Genomic DNA, 24,760 nt, shown 5'->3' with positions numbered 1-24,760 from the left:
TTTAACAAATATAGGATCTAGGCACTGAGCTAGACAGTATGAAAAGACCCAAAACAGAGAGATAGTCTTGCCACTACCACCCCACCCACAGATCTCCCAATTAACTGAGCAGATTAATATGCACATTGTTTAATATACTATTAAAACAAAAGGAAGAATTTTATAGCATGCTAAATGGACCTAAGAGGAAAGAAATAGGGACATATTTGTTTTCATGTGGGAAGGGAAATATAAAGGTATGTGATAAATGCAGACTTCATGAGGAAGTAACACCCAAGCGATGATAATGGGCGGGCTTTTACATGTGAGGGATGTGTGGAAAAGGTGAAGGGGGGTGTCTGAGCAAAGGCTCAGGGAGGAGAAGACATGAGGCACTTGATGGGACAGCCCACAGCCCTTGGCCTGGGGGTACGCATGAGGCCACAGTTAATACTGGGAAGGGCTGAGTTATCTGGTTACTTCAGTGAGGGCAATAAGAAGCTGATGAAGGTTTAGGATTGGAAGTGACCTGATCAGCTCTATTGTCTGATAGAATTAATCTGACAATAGAGCGTGGAGTGGAGGAATAAGTCTAGAAGTGGAGATCAATGACAGGTGTCTGGTTACCTGATGAGGTGTGGAGGTGTAAAGCATTCACTGAAGAGACATCTCACCAGGACTTGGTGCAAGAGGGAAACTGAGCCTGGTGGCATCACTGTGTGAAATGAGGAAAAGATTTCAGGTCTTTGAACATTCTGATTTGCTCACGTGTTTACACGTTAGAACAAATTAGAACAATTTTAAAAGCTTCATGTACACAGAGGCCTGGACACTGGGTTAGTCTAGAGTCATTTCCATGCTGTGAGACTGCTGAGCTCATTGACAAAGCTGTGTTCCTGGCAACTTTGGCCTTAAACTCTGACTCCACAGTAGGAATCCAGGCATTGCTTGAGATGTTTTAGAGCACGCGTACAAATCAGAAGTATAGAGGGAGGTGGCAAATGGCTGGGATAGGTCATATTTACAATCTATAGTTTGAAAGGACATTTTAGGAGACAAAGTTGAGTTTGAGAAGCTCATTAATCCTCCAGACTCACTGAAACTAGTGTGTGATGCTTGCTAAACACCCAGCTCATACGGCAAGTTGAGCCAGAAGGGGAGTCTTGTCACTGCATCCAGCTCTGAGCAGGAGCGGGGAGGAGGAGGGACTAACGAACAGTTTCACAGCCTGCTGGACCTGCCTTCTGGGATTTTCCAGATATATTAGCTCTCTTTAGCTTCCTGCCAAGTCACAAACTTTTTAAGTCCCGTAGTTCTTATATTAAATAATAGCACTACATTTGCATTGTGGGTAGAGGTGCGTATATTTTTTAAAGCAAAACCCACTACAGGCAGTCCCTGAGTTATAAATATCTGACTTACATACAACTCACACTTGGAACAGAACCTATTACAGTAAGTCCCTGAGCTACAAACATCCGACTATGACCCACACTTACAAACTGAAGCTACTACAGGTAATAGGTAAATGTACCTGCTCCAACTTACATATAAATTCAACTTAAAAACACACCTACAGAACCTATCTTGTTCGTGACCCAGGAACTACGTGTACTGAAAACTCGGAAAGTACAAATGAGTATAAGGAAAAAGGAAAAATTCACCCAGAACCTACTACTCACCCATCAGTTAACATTTTAGTATATTACTGTCCTGTCAGTTGCACCTGCCTTTTTAACACAATTGAGAGATTTTCACCTCTAAAATGTGCTTATCCTGCATTATCTAAGGGCTAAGGAATAAACTGACTCATGGACTTGTGAAATTCAAATCTAAATGCCACTAGCCCAATACCTGACAGGAAAGCAGGTGTAAAATGTTTAAACCAACTTCAAAGTCTTTCCCCAGAACCTCTGGAATGGATGTGAAATCACTTTAACAGCAGTGTTTCTCCTCTGGGCTTCTAAGTTAGTTCTTTGTGATTGTGATAGTTAAGTAGCTTGCTAATAGAAAGGAGAAAAAGAGAAAGGGAAGAGACAGCCCCTACCCACAGCCGTGGCAGCCATTCTCAGTTATAAAATTCCTTGCAATTGGCTCATAATGATATTTCCCATCATTCCAACCGTGTCTGGAAGCAGAGGCAGCAATTCACTAAGTCTATACACGTGGCTGGTGGCACAGCCAGGATGAGAAGTCAGGCTTCCTGCCCTCCCGCTCCTTTCGGGAGATGCCCCCCTGTGAGCAGATCCTCTGGGGAAAGGACTAAAACTCACACAGAGCCCAAGGCCTTGCTGAGTCAACATGATACTAGTAATTGCAGCCACTTCACTAATCCAGCATGCAAAATGAAAAATCCACTCTCCTCTGTGCCCTCAAGTATTTCTCAGATGTTTTGTCAGAATTGATATTCACAAATGTTGAGTATTAAATCTTGAGGGCCTACAAGAGGCCTCAAGAGGTCTACCAAACATTCCTGCACTGAGTCCTCCCAATAGTCCACAGGGATCCTGGGCTCTATCTCAGAAGTGAAAAAGAAAATCCACTTCAACTCTGCCCAAGTTCAAAACACTATTCCTCTACTTCTTGCCACACTCTTGAAGTTTAGAGACATTTGGCTCTTGCAAGCTCGGTGAGTTAGATCCTGACCTCAAGGAAGGAAGAAAACCCCACCCCAACACAGACTCCCAGACCCCAGCAGGGGACCTGCATCCCTGAGAGCCCCTCCCGTTTTTCACCCACGTTCTCCTGGTGGCCAGTCCCAAGACAAGAAAACAGCTCAGTAGACAACAGCCTGATGAATTGAGAGATCACATTTCTTGGAATTCCATGGCAATTTTTATTGGGTAATAAAAGTCCCCTTCCCAGATAGGGTGCCTGAGGCAGCTCAAATCTGGGGTCCTGGCAAGAGCTCTGACAAATCAGGGCAGGCAACTAGTCTCTTGGGAAAATCTCTGCAAAGCACATTGAAACACACAAGCTAAAAGGTTTAAGGATAAGAGCTGCTATGCTACCTCTACAGTCCTGTGTTAGGAGGTGACCCTGAGAAGAATCTTCCTTCTGGTGACTTTGCATACATGTATAATGTCGATATAGGAGAAAGCAGTAAGCAAGGCAATAAAGCAATTCAGTTAATTTTCCATTCAGATAATTAAACTTTATGCCAAAGCCATTCAATTTGCCTATATTAACTCACTGGATTTAGCCATATCTCCTATAAAAGAACTATTTTTGAAGATTCACTGAGAAGTTCCTTGGCAATCTTGCCTTCATTCATTCATTCATTTCATTCTGTGACACAGAGTTTATGAAGATGCAAATTAAAAGCTACAGTCTTAGATTCCAGAGTCCAATCAGGAGAAACAAGCAATTGTTCTGCTGCTTGTATTTCATAAAGGTTAGCGGGCGCACAGGGTGCTGCACATCTAAATCCAGTAACTGCTCAGAGTCCAATTGGGAGAAACAAGTATTTATGCTCCAAAGTAACTGTTGGGGGGTTTTGTTGTTGTTTGTTTTTGAGACAGAGCCTCAAGCTGTCGCCCTGGGTAGAGTGCCATAGCATCACAGCTCACAGCAACCTCCAACTCCTGGGCTCAAGCGATTCTCCTGCCTCCACCTCTCAAGTAGCTGGGACTACAGGCGCTCGCCACAACACCCGGCTTTTTTTTGGTTGTAGCCATCATTGTTGTTTGGCAGGCCTGGGCTGGATTCGATCCCACCAGCTCAGGTGTATGTGGCTGGCACCTTAGATGCTTGAGTCACAGGAGCCCAGCCCAAAGTAATTGTTTTGATGGCTGCATTTCATAAAGCTTAATGTAGCACAGAGTGCTGAGCACCCATATCAGCAGAGGAAATCAGAGGGGGCTTCGAAGATGAGGGGACATTCGGGCTAAGTAGAACTAGCCAGATAGACTGTTAGCTGGGAGGATATTCAAGGAAGAAAGAAAAACAAGAGCAAAAATGTAGAAGTGTGAAAGAACGATGTATATTTCTAAAATTACCATATATTCCAGGCAGATAAAACAGGTGAGAAGTGTTGGGAGATGCTGGACAATCAGGCAGAGATGCCAGATCTGGTAGAGTCTCCACTGAAGTCTTCACACCTAACAGTCCCTCTCAAGAAACCACTTTCTCTGCTCTTCCATAAGAAACAACTTCTCATCCAATCAAGTTTCATCATGAGATTATGGCAATTCAGTCACATCTTCAGGCTTCACTCCTAGTTCTCTTGTTGTTCCCCCACACCTGCAGTGCCTTCTTCCACTGAAGTCTGGCACCCCTCAAAATCATCCATGGGGCTGGAATCGGCTGTCAATCAACAGTCATTTTTTGAAAGGAATCTTTTCTGAGCAACAGGTCTCAATAGTGGGCTTTAAATAGCCAGTAAACTATGCTGTAAACAGATATTCTATCATCCAGACTTTGTTCTTTCATATATGGAGAGCACAGGCAGAGCAGATTTTGCATAACTCTTAAGAGCCCTAGGATTGGGGCCGGGCATGGCGTCCAGGCCAGTGGACTCCAGCAGGACTCCGGGCGGCATTACAGGGAGCTGCTGCCCCGCCGTCCCTCCCACCCCAACACACCCGGACCAGGCCCCCAACGCCGCCTCTCCTCACCTCCCAGCCAGGCCCCGAGTGCCACCTCCCCTGCCCAGCAACGGCGGAGGACAGCGAGTGTGCAGCCAGCCTGCAGCTGGACAACCAGAAAAACGAGCAAGATAGACAGGGGCCATCAGGAGGAGACGGAGAACGCCAAAGGAAGTCCCAGAGGGGATGTGGGAGCCAAAAAGAAAAAGGAGAAACCAAATTCCCGGAACACCAAGTCAGACGCCACCTCGGATTCCCAGGAGATTAAACTTCAGCAGCCTTCCAGGAATCCCGCCATCCCAATGCAGAAGCTGCAGGATATCCAGAGAGCCATGGAGCTGTTATCTCCATGCCAAGGCCCAGCGGGCAACATCGATGAGGCTGCAAAACACAGATACCAGTTCTGGGACACACAGCCAGTACCCAAACTAAATGAAGTCGTAACATCTCACGGTGCAATTGAACCAGATGAGGACAACGTGCGCCCAGAACCGGATTCTTTGCCTCAGGGTTTTATGTGGGACACTTCAGACTTGAGTGGCGCTGGAGTGCTCCAGGAGCCCTACACGCTGCTAAGTGACAACACGTTCCGCTGTCACACTCGCCGAGTTCCTCCTGCGTGCTCTGCGTCCCCTGGGCTGGCTTCTCCTGTGGCACTGTAGGGTCAGAGTGTCTTCAGACAAACTGGCGGGGTTCATAAGCACCATCCCAGCACATTCGGATTTGTGACAGTATGAAGAAAAGGATAGAAATCAACTTTCTTTGGGTTCCTAAGAAACTGAGATCAAAGAGGGTAGCTCGAGTGTTAATCAGAGAAATAAACAGAAGGGTGAAGCTGGAGGGAACGTTTCAGGCCGTGTACGCGAGGGGCGGCGTCCTGCCCAAGCCGGTGGCTACGTGCAGATACCGGCATGATCACTAACCTACAGAAAATCAGAAGTCACATTTTCTCCCTTGAGTAGAAATATGACTGTACAGAGAACAATGAAGTTATAGAGACTTCTGGACAGCTCCAGTGGAAAACTGACCAACTTCCTGAGCTCCTACACACTCCCCTCCACGGTGATGCACCCCCCAGTTCACAAAACCCTCAACCCTTCCTACTCTTTCTACAACATTCATACAGAGACACCCCTGATGGACCTGATGAGTGATGCACTCATCCTGGCTAATTTGAAAGGATTTGATGTAGTCAATGCATTGGATTTGATGGAAAACAAGACATTCTGGCTTTTTAAAAACTTTATTCAAATTAATATGAGGGTACAATATTTAGGTTACATTGTTCTCACTTCCAGGGTAAAGTTCCATTTGTAGAAGAGCCCCTCACCCAGGAGGCGTGTTGTACACCCTCACAATGTGCACATTAGGTGAGATCCCGCGGCCTGCCCTCCCTTCTTCATCCCCTCCCTCCTTCTGCCAAATGTCCTCCTCCCCTACTTCCCTCTACCCCCAAACTGGACTTAATAGTGTTTTATTGTTCTTAGGAACAAGTAATTGTTTATATATTGGTTTCATATTAGTATGGAATACATTGGATAATCATCTTTCCATTCTTGGGATACTTTACTAAGAAGAATGTTATTTCAACTATATCCAGGTAAATGTAAAAGATATAAAGTCTCCAACTTTTTTAATGGCTGCATAATATTCCATGGTATACATATACCCCAGTTTATTGATCCATTCATGGGTTGATGGCACTTAGGTTGCTTCCACAGCTGGGCAATTATGAACTGAGCTACAGTAAACATTCTAGTGCAAATATCTTTGTGGTAAAATGATTCTTGTTCTTCTGGGTAGATACCTAATAATGGGATTGCAGGGTCAAATGGAAGGTCTACATTTAGATCTTAGAGAAGTCTCCATACAGAAAATAGGACATTCTTGGAAAAACTCAAGTTTGGTATAGGAGATGGCAATTTGCAGTATTAGCTGTACAATTGGAGATGTCCAGGAATGGATTTTGAGAAGGTTGGACTTATACTACAATAGATGGATATTTTTATTTCTAAAACTCTGACCTCATCATTTGTTAATATTCTATTTAATGATTTCTGGAGCTGTTATTCCAAAGAATAAAAGCACAACTTAGGTTCGGCGCCTATAGCCCAGCGGCTAGGGCACCAGCCACATACACGGGAGCTGGCAAGTTCGAATCCGGTCCAGGCCTGCTCAACAACAATGACAACTATAACCAAAAAATAGCCAGGTGTTGTGGCAGGCACCTGTAGTCCCTGCTACTTGGGAGGCTGAGGCAAGAGAATCACTTAAGCCCAAGAGTTTGAGATTGCTGTGAGCTGTGATGCCACAGCACTCTACCCAGGGCAACAGCTTGAGACTCTGTCTCAAAAAGAGAGCCCTAGGATTGGGGGGATGGTAAATGAACATTGGCTTCAACTTCAAGTCACCAACTGCATTAGCCCCTAACAAGAGAGTAAGCCTGTCGTTTGAAGCTAGTCATTGACTTCTCCTCTCTAGCTATAAAATTCCTAGATAGTAGCTTCTTCCACAAGGCTTCTTTACATAAAGATCTATTATTTAGTGTAGCCACCTATATCAGTGACTTTAGGTAGATCTTCTGGCTAATGTGCTTACATTATCCAGCACTTGCTGCTTCATTTTGCAGCTTTATGTCATGGAGTCGGCTTCTTTCCTAAAACCTCACAAAACTACCAGTTCACACTTTTGTGCAGTTTCCTCACTCTCTCAGCCTTCACAGAATTGATGAGAGTTAAGGTCTGTCTCTGAATTGGGTTTTGGATTACGGAAATGCTGTGGTTGCTTTGATCTTCTATCCAGGCCATGAAAACCTTCTCTGTATCAAATAATAAGCCTGTTTTGCTTTCTTATCATTTGTGTGTTCACTGAAGCACTACTTTTAGTTTCCTTCAAGAACTTTTACTTTGCATTCACCACTTGACCAACTGCTGGGCCCATGAGGACCAGCAGTCAGCTCATCTCAGCTTTTGACACATCTTCCTCACGAAGCTTAATCTCTGCTAGCTTTTTAAGCAAGAGAAATGTGACTCTTTCATTTGACTCTTAGAGACCATTGGAGGGATACTGATTGGCCTGATTTCAATATTGTTATGTCTGAGGGTACAAAAAAAGGCCTAGAGGAGAGAGAGAAAGGGGAGCAGCCATTTAACGGAGCAGTCAGACTACATCCAACCTTTATCAAGTTTACCATCTGATATGGGCACCGTTCATGGCACCGCAAAACAGTTATCATAGTAACATCAAAAGATCACTGACCACACATCACCACAACAGATATAACAATAATGAAAATGTGCAAAAGATTGTGAGAACTACCAGAATGTGGCGCGAAGACATAAAAGGGAGCACGTGTTGTTGGAAAAATGACTTGCTCAAAGCAGGGTTGCCACAAACCTTCAATTTGTTAAAAGGGGAAGGGGGAATATCTGCAAAGCACAATAAAGTAAGCACAGAAAAAAAAAAGGTATACCTGCACACACACTATGCCAGTCATAGCAGGATTGTACATAGGAGTGAGATTCATTTTGTCATCTAGGTTTTCGGCTAAGCTGAGCAGCAATCAGCTGGGTGACAGGGCTCCTTGACCACACTCTCCTGCACAGCTGCCTGAGCAAGGCTAAGACCCAGCAGCTCAAAATGGAGCCCAGAGGGCCTCTTTGAGGAAAAGAGGTGAGAGCACGTGCAGCCACTACTCCCTGTCTCCCCTGCCCTTTCTGTTCCGGCAGCTGCATTCCAAAGACTAATGAGAACAAGGTGCAACAGGGTTTAACAATTTTGATACATTCCTTAGCAAAACATAATTTCTTTAAAAACACATCGACTGCATTACAGTGACTCCATCAGGCAAGACGCGTGTCAGGGAAAAAGCATGAGAAAATTTGGCAGGTATGTCTAATGTGTCAATAAATTAAACTAAGTTTATTTTCACAAAACCAAATGGTCAGACTTGCTCATGGTTTCCTACCAAGAAGTAAGAATTACTCCCTAGAGAGAGTAATCAAAGTGCAATTAGACCAGTGCTGGAATTTTTTAAAACATGCTATCCTTTCTTCACACATGATTGCTCTTTCATTTTTAGCATAGATCCTTCACTTGAAGAAATAGCAATGGGTTTTTTTAGGTTTAGGTCCTTCTGTGATAACGTGCAATCATAACACAGGGGTTTACAAAAAAAAAAAAAAAGCAACCGGTTTATACCTAAGACTAAAACGTCTTTCACTATGTATCCATTCATTTATTCATTTAACAAATAATAGCATTACCTGTGGGGTTGGACTATTTCAAATGCAGGCAAAGAGAAAATCTTTTTTCCTAATAATGGCCATAATTTTTAGTCCTCGGGCAGGAATTTATCATTCTGAAGATATTCCATTAAGGTCCAATTTGAGTAAAAGGTTTTTGAATAAAAGGAACTATTGTAACAGGGTAACTCCCTACTTTTAAAATCTAGAAATAGTCAAAGACCAAAGAAATTAACAATGGGAAGTTAGATAGAATTTAAAAACAAACTAACAATGAATAACAGATCTTATCTGCCATAGAAAATTAGAAAATGGCACAGAAACTTCACCCTGTGAAAAGTGAGGACACCTTTTTCCTATGGCTTGACAGAACTGAAATTATCTTTTTCAAAAAAAGAATACTCCATCATGATTACAAAGAGTAAAAAGATTTCTACCTGTAAATACAATCTTTCAGGAATATTCAATAGTAGGAAGCAAGGGGGGAAAGTCTGCCACACATAGTTCTGCAGGTTGTATACCGCACAAGAGTAACACATCTAGGAAGGTACTATTCACTTCAAAGACATCGTCAATTTGTATATTTATTCTGACAACGTTTCAGGGGACAACGCTGAAGGGTATTATTCTAATAAAATGACCATCACAATTTTCTGACAAATGGAAGTAAAATGCATTGAGAAAGAAATGCCAATTTGCCTATTACTGATTTGCACAAAGGCTTCATGTGGTGGAGAAATTAGTTACTAGATGTGACACAATCTAAGTGATTCTTTGGTATGAATTGCTCCATTGAATCAACCTTTTAACCCAAACACACAAACACTCCATAAGTATTAACACTTCAAATAGAGTTACAGGAGGTCATAGTAGACTGGACATGTGCATCGGAAAAGAAAAGCCAGTTCACACATCCTTGCTGTAATATATTAACCAAGTAAATCTGTTTATCTGTTAAACAAAAAGCCACAAAGTTGATTGCTAGGCGTGGTCAGCTCAGATGATCAACCTTATTGTTCAAGGAGGAGATAGGACTGAGACCGGATGCAAAGCCTTAAAGACTGGGTTCAGGTATTAAACGACCCTCACGCATAATCTACCTATAGGGGCTGCTAACTGCAGGCAAGCACTGGCTTCAACCAGCTTGTTAGCTATCTTTGTCACCTTACAGGAACTTTGGCTAATTATAATTCTGGTTATAAAATTTCTCTGTCCTTGAACTCAACATGCTACTTCTGAAACAACCATGTAAAGTATAAACATGAGAGGGAACCCAATTCAAGGAATTGGTACCCAAGTTCTTAGTACGGTAGAAGCCAACCCTTAGTCTTGAATATTCCTCCCCTCAATTAGTAAGGCTTAAAAAAAAAAAAAAAAAAAACACTTCCTCCTGGTGCAGCTAGCTGATCTTTTAAGCCTGTCCACTCTCCATTGTCCCTTTCACTTCCAAGCTTGCTCGGCTTACATGGTGTATCCTGAAATTCTTTTCTCAGTGATCACCAAGAACTTGGAAAAACCTCCACTATAGAAGCTGATCCTCTCTGCACAGAGAAGAACTATGAGACCCCAGAGCTCACCCTTTAATTCATAAAGAGCTACATATTTTCTCCCTTCCCCCTCACACCTGGAAAAAACAAATTCCAAAATAGCAGAATTGCAGGATGGCAGCAGCCCTGATCCCTTAGTCACTGCAGAAAAAGAGGCTGTGATTTTGTATGATCAATAAATAAACCTTTGTTGTAACTAATGAGATTTCAGGGCTGGTTACTGTGGCATAGACTAATATTACTTGACTAATAGATTACAGCAAAGAAATGTGACCTGGCTTTCCTTTTGCACATGCCTTCTTCAGGTAGTCCACCTGCCCAGCCTACTGTGACCTCCTGTAACACTATTTGGTGGGGGTGGAGAACAGACTCAAGAGTCCCTTCCTTTCTGCATCCTCACAACCAAAGTCTCCTGTGAGGACTCCACATTTTCAGACTCTGTACTGGATCCCCTTTCAAGAGTGATCCCAACTTTAAACACAGCTCTAGGATCCTTGAAATAATTTTAATAGCATCTGCTTACTACAAGGAAAACTTTTAGGTTCTTATTATATATTGGAAGGAGCACAGGTTAAGGAGTCAGAGAGAACAGATTTTAGTTGAGGTTTTGAAGTTTCTTAGCAGGAAAGTGACTCTGAAGGTATCAATGATAAAAAGCGTGTGTCAGTATAAATAGAGTAGAAGATAACAGAAGATAAAAACCACACCTGCTGTGAGCATCAGATCCTCTTCTTCGAAATCAAGATAAAAGGTTATTTTAAAAGTTTTTATAAGAATTACATTATGAAACACATGAAAACAGTTTGAAACAAAGCATATAAGCAAAAAGAAATATTAACAAAAGAAAAAAAGCATCTATTCAAATTTCCCTACATATCCCAAGGAACAAGTCATCTGAAGTCCCAAATATCCTTCCAAATTCTGAAGGGAACAAAAATGTTTCTAATTACCCATTTGAAGGAGCTCAGGAAATTTCACCCCAAAATATGATCCCATGGTATAAAGAGTATTATAATTAAAGGCCCTTAAAGATCAGCACACCTTGGAAGAGGCCTTCCCTCTTCCTTCATAAAAAACCAGACTCACCCAAAAGAACAAATGACTTCCCTTCCCCCTCCCTATTATCTCAATATATTGCAGGAAAGAAGATCAAGAATACAACCAGACCTGGCCCAAATCATCTTAACTAGTGTAATACCTATCTCTCAGCTAATTTAATTGCCAAAGAGAATCATTTACAAGTCATTCCGTTTTCTCCATCCATTCCTTCGCCCAAGTATCTATTCATCCTCCCTATAACCATTTAATACCCCTAAACAGAGTTACCTATATTCCTCATCTCTCCCTGCCTTCTAAAACGAGGGTATATAAATTTCTGGACCCCATTGAGGTATTGTGTAATCTGTGATTCTCCCCATGTGCACAATAAATAAATAAATCTCTTGCTCTTATTAATCTGCCTTATGGTGAGTTGATCTTTCAGTGAAACTTCTGGGTGAAGCCTAAGTATCCCCTCACCCCACAGTATTATGTTAAGCTATATGCACAAGGCTAATAAAATTTCAGCTTACATCTGTATAGCATTCTACAGTTTATTAAGTTCTTTCATATGCATTAAATCATGGCATAGCTGTGCATTTTATATTCTGGATGTATATTTTATAAAGCACTTGGGCCTTTTGGATAATCAATGTATACACTATATGCATGCCCAGTGTGTGTAACTAGGAGTATGATGCTATTTTAAATTATTGTGGCAATGTAAATTATTGTATCTTTACTTTTATGATATATTAGTGACCGCATTTATAATTTATATGATACTGAGCACTTTGTCGGGAATAAAACCTCTAATTAAAATGAGACTCCTATGGGAAAATAGGATTTGCTTTATAATGATTCCATTACATTTGGCTCCCAGATTATATAGTAACCCAAATCATGGTGTACCTGAACATAGTTTGTGCAAATCGTTATCAATCAGAGGAGGGTATAAAATTCTTTGGAAATTTCCCGTGTTTTGAACTTTCCCCTATGGAATTTATACCTTTTATTTTTAATAGGAAATAAGATCATTTGACTTTAAGGGTACAAAAAAAGTTATAGAATGAGTTACGTGAGTTACAATAAGGCATGAACGATCTCCCTCTCCTGTTATCTATCATTACTTTTATGGAAAATGGCAAATATCCCACCTCCTTTTAATGGAATCATCTGAGAATGGCTTTGAGACTAGCAAATTAATAAAACAAATAAAATGATGCCAAAGCATAACATTCTATGCCTCTTTCTTTTCCTACTCCATTGCTTTTTAAGTGAAACCGGAGAGCAGACCCCTCATCGGATACCAAATGACTAATTCAATTAAGCTCAAACTGAAGTCCTGTTTTATATGGATATTAATACTGTCTGCCTTAATGTTTATAAAGAGCTTTGAGATTTTTGGGTTATTGATGTTATCTGAATCCTAAGTGCTCAAATAGCCATAGTTATTAATGCAGATTTATCATAAAGAACTTCAAAAATATACATTGAATTTATACAGATGACCAATTCATAATTAAAGAATATGAGCTTTAAGAAAATTTACTTTTTTGGCCATTATGTATACACATACGCCCATGTCATAATACTTCATTCTTCAATGTTAGTACTTGCAGGCTTTTTTTTAATAAGCAACTTGCAAGTTATACTATTACCAAAAGAGGTTAAGTGAGACAGAAAATTCAGTTCAGACCATGCTGAAATAAAGTTTTTAAATCTAAACTGTGCCACTGAAGGGTCCTCAGCATGGAGGTAGAGGGTAGCTATCTATGAAGCATAATTTGGGCTGCATGACTTCACCTGTCAAAAAGTAACCTCTACATCACACCTGAAGAGGCAAAGATTTGGACCGATGCTCATACAGATTGTAACAGTTAAGAAATGGGGGTGATAGGGAGGAAAGAAAATGACTTCTTTTTTGCAGTTTTTGGCTGGGGCCAGGTTTAAACCCGCCACCTCTGGTATATGGGGCCATCACCCTACTCCTTGAGCCACAGGCAACTCCTTGTCTTTTTTTTTTTTTTTTTTGGAGGCAGAGTCTCAGTCTGTCACTGTGGGTAGAATGCCATGGCATCATAGCTCAGAGCAATCACAGTCTCTTGGGTTCGAGCAATCCTCTTGCCTCAGTCTCCCAAGTAGCTGGGACTATAGGCACCTGCCGCAATGCCTGGCTAATTTTTTTCTATCTTTAGTAGAGACAGGGTCTCACTCTTGGTTAGGCTGGTCTCAAACTCCTGAGCTCAAGCAATCCACCAGCCTCAGCCTCCCAGCCTCTACCCTAACCCTGTAGGATTACAGGCATGGGCCACCACACCAGACCCATGTTACCTTGTTGAACCTTCTCACAGCCACATGGGTGAGTATCCTTATTTTGCTTTGCAAAGGGGAAATCAAATGCTCTGAAGGATTACATAACTGGCCCAATGTAATACAGCTGTAAGTGACAGACTAGAATCAGATACCTACATCTAATTCCAGACACAGAATTAGAATTCATGGACTTGTTTTCCTAACTACCACCAAGTAAACTGCATCCTGCTTTCTGTAATCTACAATGACAGGCATTTAGAACTAAGGAAATCAACAGGTATTCATTTGAAGGGTACCCTAAACCTGAGCAACACAACAAGACTCCATTAAAAAAAATGGAAAATTATCCAGGTGTGACAGAACACATCTATAGTCCCAGCTACTCAGGAGGCTGTCTGGAGGATCACTTGAACCCAGGAGTTCAAGGTTACAGTGAGCTAGATGATGGCCACTGTACTCTAGCCAGGGCAATGGAGCAAGACTCTATCTCAAAAAACAGAAAAAAAAGGAACAAAGAAAAGAAAAAAAAATGTATCCTATGTAACAAAAGAAAAGAAAGGATAAAAGTGTACCCTCTACAAGAAAGGCTACCAATTAAAATGATTACTTGAGTGGAATGAGGACTCAGCAGTTAGCACACACTAACCAATGACGAAATAATTTTAGATTGTTTGGTGGCAAGCACTTTGTCAGGAAATGAAACTTATGGCTCCGCGCCTGTAGCTCAGCACTAGCCACAATCACAGGAGCTGGTGGGTTCAAACCCAGCCCAGCCTGCCAAACAACAATGACAAGTGCAGCCAAAACATAGCTGGGCGTTGTGGCAGGTGGCTATAGGCTAAAGCAAGAGAATCGCTTAAGCCAAAGAGTTGGAGGTTGCTGTGAGCTGTGACCCCATGGCACTCTACTGAGCATGACATAATGAGACTATATCTCAAAAAAAAAGAAAGAAAGAAAGAAATGAAACTCCTAATTAGAACTAGATTCCGATGGGGAAAATATGATTCACTTTATATTAAATCTATGGTTACCAAAACCTAGCTAAACAGGTTTCTAGAAAAATTCAACAAGAGATTGCTAAGTTTAAAAGTGGCCCAGGAAGAAGGAAGGCAGAGTCCACGGAATGTTAACAGTAAAAAGATGCCATGTACGAAGTTCTTCCCTAAATGCCAGGCGCTATTTAACCCTAAGAACCCAATGGATAGCTATGCTTTGTCCACATTATCCCGTTTTGTAGATTAAAAAAAAAAAAAAAAAAGCTGAAAAGATTTATAAATTTGCCTGCTTCCCACATCTGTTTTATTTTCCTGGAGCTGCCATAACAAAATTTCACAAGCTGGATGCCTTAAACAGAGTATGTCCTATTGCCTCGATTCTAGGGGCTAGAAGCCAAAAATCACAGTGTTGGCAGTCCCTTCTAAGGGCTAGGAGGGAGCATCTGTTCCAGGCCTCTATCCCGGCTCCTGGTAACCTCAGGCACTTCTTGGCTGTAGATGTCAATCCCGCATCTTCACATCATCTTCCCTCTGTATGTGTCTGTCTCCGTGTTGGAATTCCTTCTTTTAATAAAGAACATCAGTCGCATTGGATTAGGGCTCACACCAATAACCTCATGGTACTTTGCTTACCTCTATAAAGACCCTTCTCCAGATAAGGTCACATCTTGAGTTCAGAGGGTTAGGACTTAATCTTTTTTTTTGGGGGGGGGGGTATCATTCAACCCCTAGCGCGACTAGGAAGTAGTCAGGCTGCATCCAACTAACTGCCACTCTATAAACCTGGCTCCCCCACAGAGAGGCCAAGCCTGCTCATCTGAAGGGCAGAGGAAAGAAGGCATAGGCAGAAGTAGCAGGGACAAGGGAGATGATGAGCAGGTACTATTCTAATAAATCACCCCACACCCCATCTGCTGTGAGCTTGCTGTGTGGGCAGCACTGTGCTGATGCCCTGCAGAGACTACAGAGCTCAGGCTCTGCCTCTGTCCCAGACAGCTTTCTGCCTGGTGGCTCAGCCAGCTTGGAGGGTGAGGGGGTGCACAGGGTGCCTACCCTAGTGAAAGACATCACATCAAAGACTGTACAGGAGAGGTACAAAATACAATGCTCTGTAAAATACAAAGTCCGTGTGATTTTCCTTCCAAATCCAAATGGCTGCAAGAGAGCAGGCTTTGCTATAGACAGAATTTCAACAGAAGAGTGTATAAGATATAAATATAGAAGGAACACCATGCAGACCTTCATACAAAGACCCTGCGCTGGGGGTTCTCATGGAAGCTACCACTTTCAAACCGTAAAATAACCCTATGCAGCAGTATTATTATCCCCAATTGACAGATGAAGAAGGCGAAGCTTGAAAAATTTCAGAGATGGGGATAGCACAGAATTCCGGTAGCTGCTCTCAAGAGAGTGAAAAGAAAGGCAAACATACAAAATGAGTAAAACCAACTTATCATTCTGACACTAAAACAAATGCAAAAATATGGTCCAGAATGCAAAAATCAGAATCCTTTAACCCCAAAAATATCAAGTCTGCTCAAATTCACTGCAGAAATTAAAAAAAAAAAAATTAAAGACTGTAGCCAAAGCAGAACAAGTCAGAAAGGTGTAAAATGGGTCATGTTTAAAAACGGAAAGGATCATACAGTCATCAAGGGTAACTGTGCATATTGGGTACGTTTGTGTACGTGTGTTTTTATGTGTACATTTTTCCTTTAAGCCATTAAAACCTTAGAAAAATTTTAGGACAACAATGTGCTATGTACATAAAAGATGGATGGGTTAAAAGTTACTGTTTTCTTAGGATCTGTCTGGCATTTGACAGCCATGCACCAGTGCACTATCTGGAAAGATTTAGGACTTTTGCCGTAAAATTATTTATTAGTTGTTATTTATACTACGTGCTTACTGGCAGACCACCCAGTGTTGTAACAATAAAAGCAGTCACGCTGCATCTCTCCAAAACAAGCAAAAGACCAAGGGGACTGCCTTTGGGTGTCACCACTGAAGGATGTGGCTTCCGGCAGGGAAGTATGTTATATGTTTTGAAGGTGCTGCAAGCCTAACAGAGGCTTGAGGAAATGGAAACTGCCCCAGCTCAGCAGGAGAGTGCTCCATTCCGGGTAATCAGTCGTCCTTTCTGGGCCTCAGTTCTGCCTTCTATGAATGGAGGTGCTGCCCCAGAGTGCTCCTGGATCTCTGAATCCTGGATGTTTTTTATATTTCATTTTATTTTTGAATCCTAGATTTTAAAAGCCTGAAGGCTGTTAGCAGTTCCACACTAAGCCCAGGATGCCATCTGAAGCTAATCTCAATGCCTGGAGGCCTCGAGGTCTGACAGCCTGCCAGCATCTCTTATACCTCTCAATTTGACTTGTTAGTGGACTAACAAGACACATTTGAACATTCTTAAAGCCCTCAAAAGAAAAGTTCATTGTACATTGCTTCATTTTATTGAATATGTCAAGGTTGTGGTTCTACTAGACCATCCAAGAAGAGATCAAATTTTTCTTTTTTTCCCTGCCCAACATGATCTGCAAGAAGAATTTTTCTTTTTGAAATACAGAAAGTAATGGTAGAATGCCACATTTCTACTATGTATGTTTGTTCATACAAAAACAGATTCATTAATAAAGCAAGCTTCTCCTCCCCACTCTCCCCCCACCCAAAATAATACTTTGGGAATTTGTAGGTATTTCCTTTGAGCAATATATGCAAAAATTTAATCAACCTAGTACAGACACAAATATTTTCCCCTTTCAGTACACAGGATTATTCCACATTCATCCCCTCACTCAAGTGATCAATCTGTCTCTGGCTAGCATCAATCAGCCAAAGTCTCATTTGCAGAATAATTTACTCTAGGGAGATTCCCAGTGGTTTTAGTTCAGCCTCCTTATTTTCCCCAGAGTGAAGTGGCCTTCTCAGAGAGGTTAAGTTACCTGTTCTAACCAAGGTCATCTAGGCTTACAAACCAGGCTAGGACTTGGGAGTCCAAGTCCTGTTCTACTCTCACTAAAACAGAATGTTCTCGTGGCTGGTAGAAGGAAGCACAAAGGGAGGTCTCCATCCTCCCCTATCTTAAGCCATGCCCATATTTATGGTTTCCAAACAAGGCTGCATCCCAATCACTTCCAGAGACCAAGCCCTACCCCAGGCCTGATGAATTTCCTCATGAAGTCAATAGTGTTTTCAAAGTTCCCCCAGATAAATTCAGGTTTAGAAACTACTTACTGCACATTCTTACTAAATACTCATGAGTTCACCAGAACCAACTCAACCCATTTCTACAGGCAAGTGAACACTAACCAGGTAAAAGTGAAACATTTTTCTTTCTTTTTTTTTTTTTTTTTTTGAGACAGAGTTTCACTCTATTGCCCTGGGTAGAGTGCTGCGGCATCATCATAGGTCACAGCAACCTCAAACTCTTGAGTTCAAGAGATCCTCTTGCCTCAGCCTCCCTAAGGTTAGAAACAAGATAAGAATGCATACAGTCACAACTTTGTTTTTTGAGACAGAGTCTCACTATGTCACCCTTGGTAGAGTGCCATGGCGTCACAGCTCACAACAACCTCAAACTCTTGGGCTTAAGCTATTCTCTTGCCTCAGCCTCTCAAGTAGTTGTGAGTACAGGCGCCGCCACGACACCCAGCTTTTTGTTTTGTCATTGTTGTCATTGTCGTTTAGCGGGCCTAGGCTAGGTTCAAACCTGCCAGCCCTGGTGTATGTGGCCAGCACCCTAACCACTGAGCTACCAGCACCGAGCCAGTCACAACTTATATTCAACATAGTATTGGAAGTTCTAGCCAGAGAATAGAAACAAGAAAAAGAAAAGCAATGTAACTGGAGTATGTAAAATTATCTCTGTTCACAGATGTTACAACCTCATACATGAAACTCTTTTTGAAAACTATCTGAGCTAATAATACATGAATTCAAAGTTGTAAAGTATAAAACCAACACACCAAAATCAGTTGAATTTCTGTACAATGAACAACCTGAAAAGGAAATTTTTTTTTTTTTTTTTTTGTAGAGACATAGAGTCTCACTGTACTGCCCTCGGTAGAGTGCCATGGCGTCACACGGCTCACAGCAACCTCTACTTCTTGGGCTTACGCGATTCTCTTGCCTCAGCCTCCCAAGCAGCTGGGACTACAGGCGCCCGCCACAATGCCTGGCTATTTTTTTGTTGTTGTTGCAGTTTGGCCGGGGCTGGGCTTGAACCCGCCACCCTCGGCATATGGGGCCGGCGCCCTACTCACTGAGCCACAGGCGCCGCCCCTGAAAAGGAAATTTTTTAGAAACTATTCCATTTACAATAGCATCAAAAAGAATAAGATACTTTGGAATAAATTTAACTAAGGAAGCAAAAAACTTTCACACTAAAAAAAAATTATGCAACACTACTGAAAGAAATCAAAGATGACAAGTAAATGGAAAGACATCTTAAGTTGATGAATTGGAAGATTTAATACTGTTAAGATGACAGTGTTACCCAAAGGAATCTACAGATTCAATAAGTCCTATCAAAATCCCTGATATTTTTTGCAGAAATAGAAAAACCATTCTGAATCTCAGGGAATTTCAAAGGATTGCAAAAGGGCAAAAGTCTTGAAAAAAAAAAATAGTTGGTGGATTCAGACTTCATGATTCAAAACTTACTAGAAAACTATAATAATCAAAACAGTATGATACTTAAAGACATACACATACAGACTAATGGTATAGAATAGGGCCCAGAAATAAACCATCATATATATGAACAAGTGATTTTTTAAAAAGATATCAATACCATTCCGTGAGGAAAAGACAGTCTTTTCAGTAAACAGTACTAAGAAAAATGGATATCCACATGCAAAAGAATGAAGTTGGATCCTCACCCACACTATATACAAAAATTAACACTAAATGGTTCAAAGACCTAAGTGTAAAAAGTAAAACTACAAAACTCTCAGGAGAAAACAGGGAAAAATCTCATGACATTAGATTTGGCAATGATTTCTTCATTATGGCATCAAAAGCACAGGCAAAATAAAAATAAGTTGGACTTCATCAAAATTAGAAACTTTTGTGTTAAGGACACTACCCAGAGAGTGAAAAGATAAGCCACAGAACAGAAAAAATATTTGCAAATCATAGATCTGATAAGGAGTTTATACCAAGAATACATAAGAATTCCTATAACTCAAGTATTATAATAAAAGACTCAAAAATGAAAAAAAAAAACCTTCAATAGCTATTTCTCCAAAAGAGATATACAAATGGCCAATAAGTATATGAAAAGATATTCAACATCATTAAACATTAGGGTAACTACAGATTAAAACCACAATGAGATACCAGTTCATATCCATGAGAATGAAAAGGAAAAAAAAGTAAAGAGAAAAAAGAAAATAAATTGTTTATGATACTGTGGAAAAATTATAACCCTAGTGCATTATTGGTGGGAATGTAAAATGGTGTAGCCTCTGTGGAAAACAGTAAGATGGTTTCTCAAAAAGTTAAACACAGAATTACCAAATGATCAGCAATTCTACTTCTAGCTGTTCACCCAAAAGAATTGAAAGAATGGCTCCGCACCTGTAGCTCAAACAGCTAAGCCACCAGCCACATACGCCAGAGCTGGCAGGTTCGAATCTAGCCCGGGCCTGCTAAACAACAATGACAACTACAACCAAAAAAAAAAAGCCAGGCATTGGGCGCCTGTAGTCCCAGCTAATCAGGAGGCTGAGGCAAGAAAATCATCTAAGCCCAAGAGCTGCAAGTTGCTGTGAGCTGTGATGCCACAGTACTCTACCAAGGGTGACAAAGTGAGACTGTCTCTAAAAAAAAAAAAAATAGCCAGGCATTGAGGCAGGCACCTGTAGTCCCAGCTACTTGGGAGGCTGAGGCAAGAGAATCTCTTAAGCCCAAGAGTTGGAAGTTCCTGTGAACTGTGACATCCCAGCACTCTACCCAGGGCAACAGCTTGAGGCTCTGTCTCAAAAAAAAAAAAAGACAGAAAGAAAGAATGAACTCAGATACTTGCAAACAAATGTCCATAGAAGCATTATTCACAATAGCCAAAAATTTTGGCTATTGGTGGAAAAAACTTCAATGTCCATCAACGGATAAAGAAAATAAGGTAAACACAAAACAGACTATAATTCAGCCTTAAAAGGAATAAATTTGAATATATGCTACAATATGGATGGAACTTGAAGACAAATTGCTAAGTGAAATAAGCCAGTCACAACAGGACAAATAGTGCATCATTCTGCATATGAGGTACCTACAATAGGCAAATTAACAGAGTCGGAAACTACAATGGAGGATACCAGGGGCAGGAGAGAGGGTGGAAGGGAAAGTTATTATGTAACAGGTACAGAGTTTCTCTGATAATTTAAAGGTTTTGGAAATGGATAGTGGTTGCACAACATTGTAAATGTCTTGCTATCCCTGAATTATATATTTATAGGTTGGTTAAAATGTTAAACTTTAAGTTATATAATCACAAAAAAAAAAAAAATCCAACTCTAAGAATCCACAGAGAACTCAAACGTATTAGCAAGAAAAGAACACGTGATCCCATCTCAGGGTGGGCAAAGGACTTGAAGAGAAACTTCTCTAAAGAAGACAGACACACGATCTACAAACACATGCAAAAAAGCTCATCATCCTTAATCATCAGAGAAATGCAAATCAAAACTACTCTGAGATATCACCTAACCCCAGTAAGAGTAGCCCACATAACAAAATCCCAAAATCAGAAATGTTGGTGTGGATGTGGAGGAAAGGGCACACTTCTACACTGCTGGTGGGAATGCCCACTAATACGTTCCTTCTGGAAGGATGTTTGGAGAACACTTAGAGACCTAAAAATACACCTGCCATTCGATCCTATAATTCCTTTACTAGGTTTATACCCAGAAGACCAAAAGTCACAATATAACAAAGACATCTGTACCAAAATGTTTATTGCAGCCCAATTCATAATTGCTAAGTCATGGAAGAAGCCCAAGTGCCCATCGACCCACGAATGGACTAGCAAATTGTGGTACATGTATACCATGGAATATTATGCAGCCTTAAAGAAAGATGGAGACTTTACCTCTTTCATGTTTACATGGATGGAGCTGGAACATATTCTTCCTAGCAAAGTATCTCAGGAATGGAAGAAAAAGTATCCAATGTACTCAGCCCTACTATGAAGCTAAGTTATAGCTTTCACATGAAGGCTATAACCCAACTATAGCACAAGACTATGAGGAAAGGGCCAAGGAAGGGGAAGGGAGTGGGGGAGGTTCGGGTGGAGGGAGGGTCATGGGTGGGGCCACACCCACAGTGCATCTTAGAATGGGTACAGGTGAAACTTACTAAAGGCAGAATACAAATGTCTACATTACAATAACTAAGAAAATGCCATGAAGGCTACATTGAACAGTTTGATGAGAATATTTCAGATTGTATATGAAACCAGCACATTGTACCCCTTGATTGCACTAATGTACACAGCTGTGATTTAACAATAAAAAAATCCAACTCTAACAAATATAGACATTTTCCTAATCTAATAATATGTCTTTAAGCATTTTAGAATCTATTCCCTCAAAACTAAGTGACTCAGTTCTTCTAAAAATTTAGATTCTCCTTCCCTCTGTGCCATTCCAGAGTCCTACCCTAGCTAACTAGCTTCTATTTAGAACAGTGAAACATTACTTAGGACTTATTTTCTATAATCATCATCTAAATTAGGAGTTAGCAAACTATAGCCCTTGAGCCAAATTTAGCTTGCCACCGGTTCTTGTACAGCTTGTGAGCTAAGAATGATTTTTGTATTTTAAAATAATTGAAAAATCAACAGGAATAATATTTCCATGACACATGAAAATTATGCATAAGCCAAATTGGATTTTTCATTGGAACACAGCATGCTTTTTTAATATAGTGTCTGTCGCTGCTTTTACACTACAGAGTAGAGTAGCTACAACACAGGGGGTGCCATCTGCAAATCCTACAACATTTACTATCTGGTTCTTTACAGAAATGTTTGCCAAGCCCTGATCTAAACAATCAACTCCGAAAAGGCCAAACTGCAATGTCAAACTACACTGAATCACACAACCATTTATTACTTTTTTTTTTTTTTTTTTACGTTTAAAGATCTGAACAATGTGACTATTCTCAGATTGAACTGACCTTTACTTTCACAAATCAAATTTTGGGAGTTTCCAAAAGGAGCAGATATCTATGTTAAAGCCCATGGTAAGAAAATGGAGGCAGGGGGCTGTCATATTTAAAGAACTGAGTGATTGGAGCATAAAATGCTAGAAATCTACCCCAATACATGTACTTATAATATTTATCTTCCTCTCCTTTCTCAGCAAAAGAATCCCCAATATTTGGCTGGGCCAGCTAGAAAGTCTTGCACAATGCTTCTTTCTGTGTGGTCTCCGTAAAGTGTGCAGTACATGGTACGGGGGCTGAGAAGGATTATTCCTTTCTGCTGCCTGGAATGCGGACGTAATGACTGGTGCCCCACCAACCATCTGAGATCATAAGGCAAAGTGCTAAGAACAGCAGACCAACCATCAAGACAGGAGCCTAGTCCCTATAATATGATGAGGTGTCCTATCAGCCCTAGACTCCTTTGAGGTGAGAGATAGATTAACTTTTACCTTGTTGAAGCCACTGTTCTTTTAGTTAGGTTTTCTGAAACATAAAGCACTAAACGTTCTGTTAGACATTACAAGGGTATATACAAAGGTAACTAAAACAGTTCTGAATGAGATTGATTTTTTAGGAAAAATATAGAGCATATTTTGAGAAATCTAAGGGGGAAGGTCTAGGTGGTCCATTTGCTACAGGCCTTACATTACCTTTTCTTAACAAAGCTAAGAAACTGGGTATATTATATCTCATTATAAAAAAAAGAAAAAACGGGTGGCGCCTGTGGCTCAGTGAGTAGGGCGCCGGCCCCATATACCGAGGGTGGCGGGTTCAAACTCAGCCCCGGCCAAACTGCAACAAAAATAGCCGGGCGTTGTGGCAGGCGCCTGTAGTCCCAGCTACTCGGGAGGCTGAGGCAAGAGAATCGCGTAAGCCCAGGAGTTGGAGGTTGCTGTGAGCTGTGTGAGGCCACGGCACTCTACCCAGGGCCATAAAGTGAGACTCTGTCTCTACAAAAAAAAAAAAAAAAAAAAAGAAAAAGAAAAAACAGGTGGGCTGCAATACATACACACATCTTCATATATTTAAGGAAACTCTTGAAAAAGATTCTTAAGAAACCCAAAACGGTGGTTACCTTTGGTAAAAGAAATTGAAGTACCATTTGAACTTTATAACCCTGAACTTGTATTTCTTTAAAAAAAATTTTTCTTTCTGAAATAAAAATAATAAGTTAATGAAACACATGTTGCAAACTTGAGCCTAAATTCCCTATAATGCTTGAGATAACACTGATGAAGGATTTGGGACATTCATTTGCATCTTAATATGTGGATTAGTTTAATGATATTACTTTCCATCAATTAATGAAAACAAAATATTTGTTCAGTTAGTCATTCAAATACTTATTGAGATCCTATTATAATAGGAATAATTATATCAGTCATTAAATAATTAATCAGTCACTAAACAATTAAAATGTCATATGCGATAGCAAAAGGGAGTTTTGAAAACAGGAAGGAAAGAAGTCATTGTGAAGCCTGGGATACAAAGAGGCAGGAAGGATTAGGGTCTTAATGGAAGTCTTTGGCCAACTGCAGAGCCAAGAAGGAGAGAGCCAAGTGGAAGAGATATGATCACCATGGGGAAAAGCAACTTGCTAAGGTTTCATGTCCGACATCTTAGTGACCAGCAGGCTGACCTCTTACCTCAAGTCAGGCTGTCACACTCACCCCACTCAGGCTGACTGCAGTGAGGCACTAGATGGAGAACAAGACAAATCAGAAGGAAGAAAGAAGGGTGCCCCAGCCATTGCAGGGAACTTTGTCAAGAACAGGCTCAGGAACAGCTGTGTCTGGCCAACAGGCAAGTTCTCCGGGAACCCCTCTCAGCATGCACACAACTTACCC

At 41.0% G+C, this 24,760-nt stretch overlaps 1 protein-coding gene and 1 pseudogene across 1 annotated transcript in view; one reads left to right on the top strand and one right to left on the bottom strand.

The window, feature by feature from the left end:
- The window catches only part of SAXO1 (stabilizer of axonemal microtubules 1), a 115,859-nt gene that overhangs the window by 53,501 nt on the left and 37,598 nt on the right, over window positions 1–24,760 (bottom strand). The window lies entirely within an intron of this gene.
- Window positions 1,464–6,560, top strand: LOC128596822 (glycylpeptide N-tetradecanoyltransferase 2-like; annotated as a pseudogene).

This window comes from Nycticebus coucang, chromosome 2 (genome assembly GCF_027406575.1).
Source record: "Nycticebus coucang isolate mNycCou1 chromosome 2, mNycCou1.pri, whole genome shotgun sequence".
Taxonomy (NCBI): domain Eukaryota; kingdom Metazoa; phylum Chordata; class Mammalia; order Primates; family Lorisidae; genus Nycticebus; species Nycticebus coucang.
This window is presented reverse-complemented; position numbering and strand designations above follow the sequence as displayed.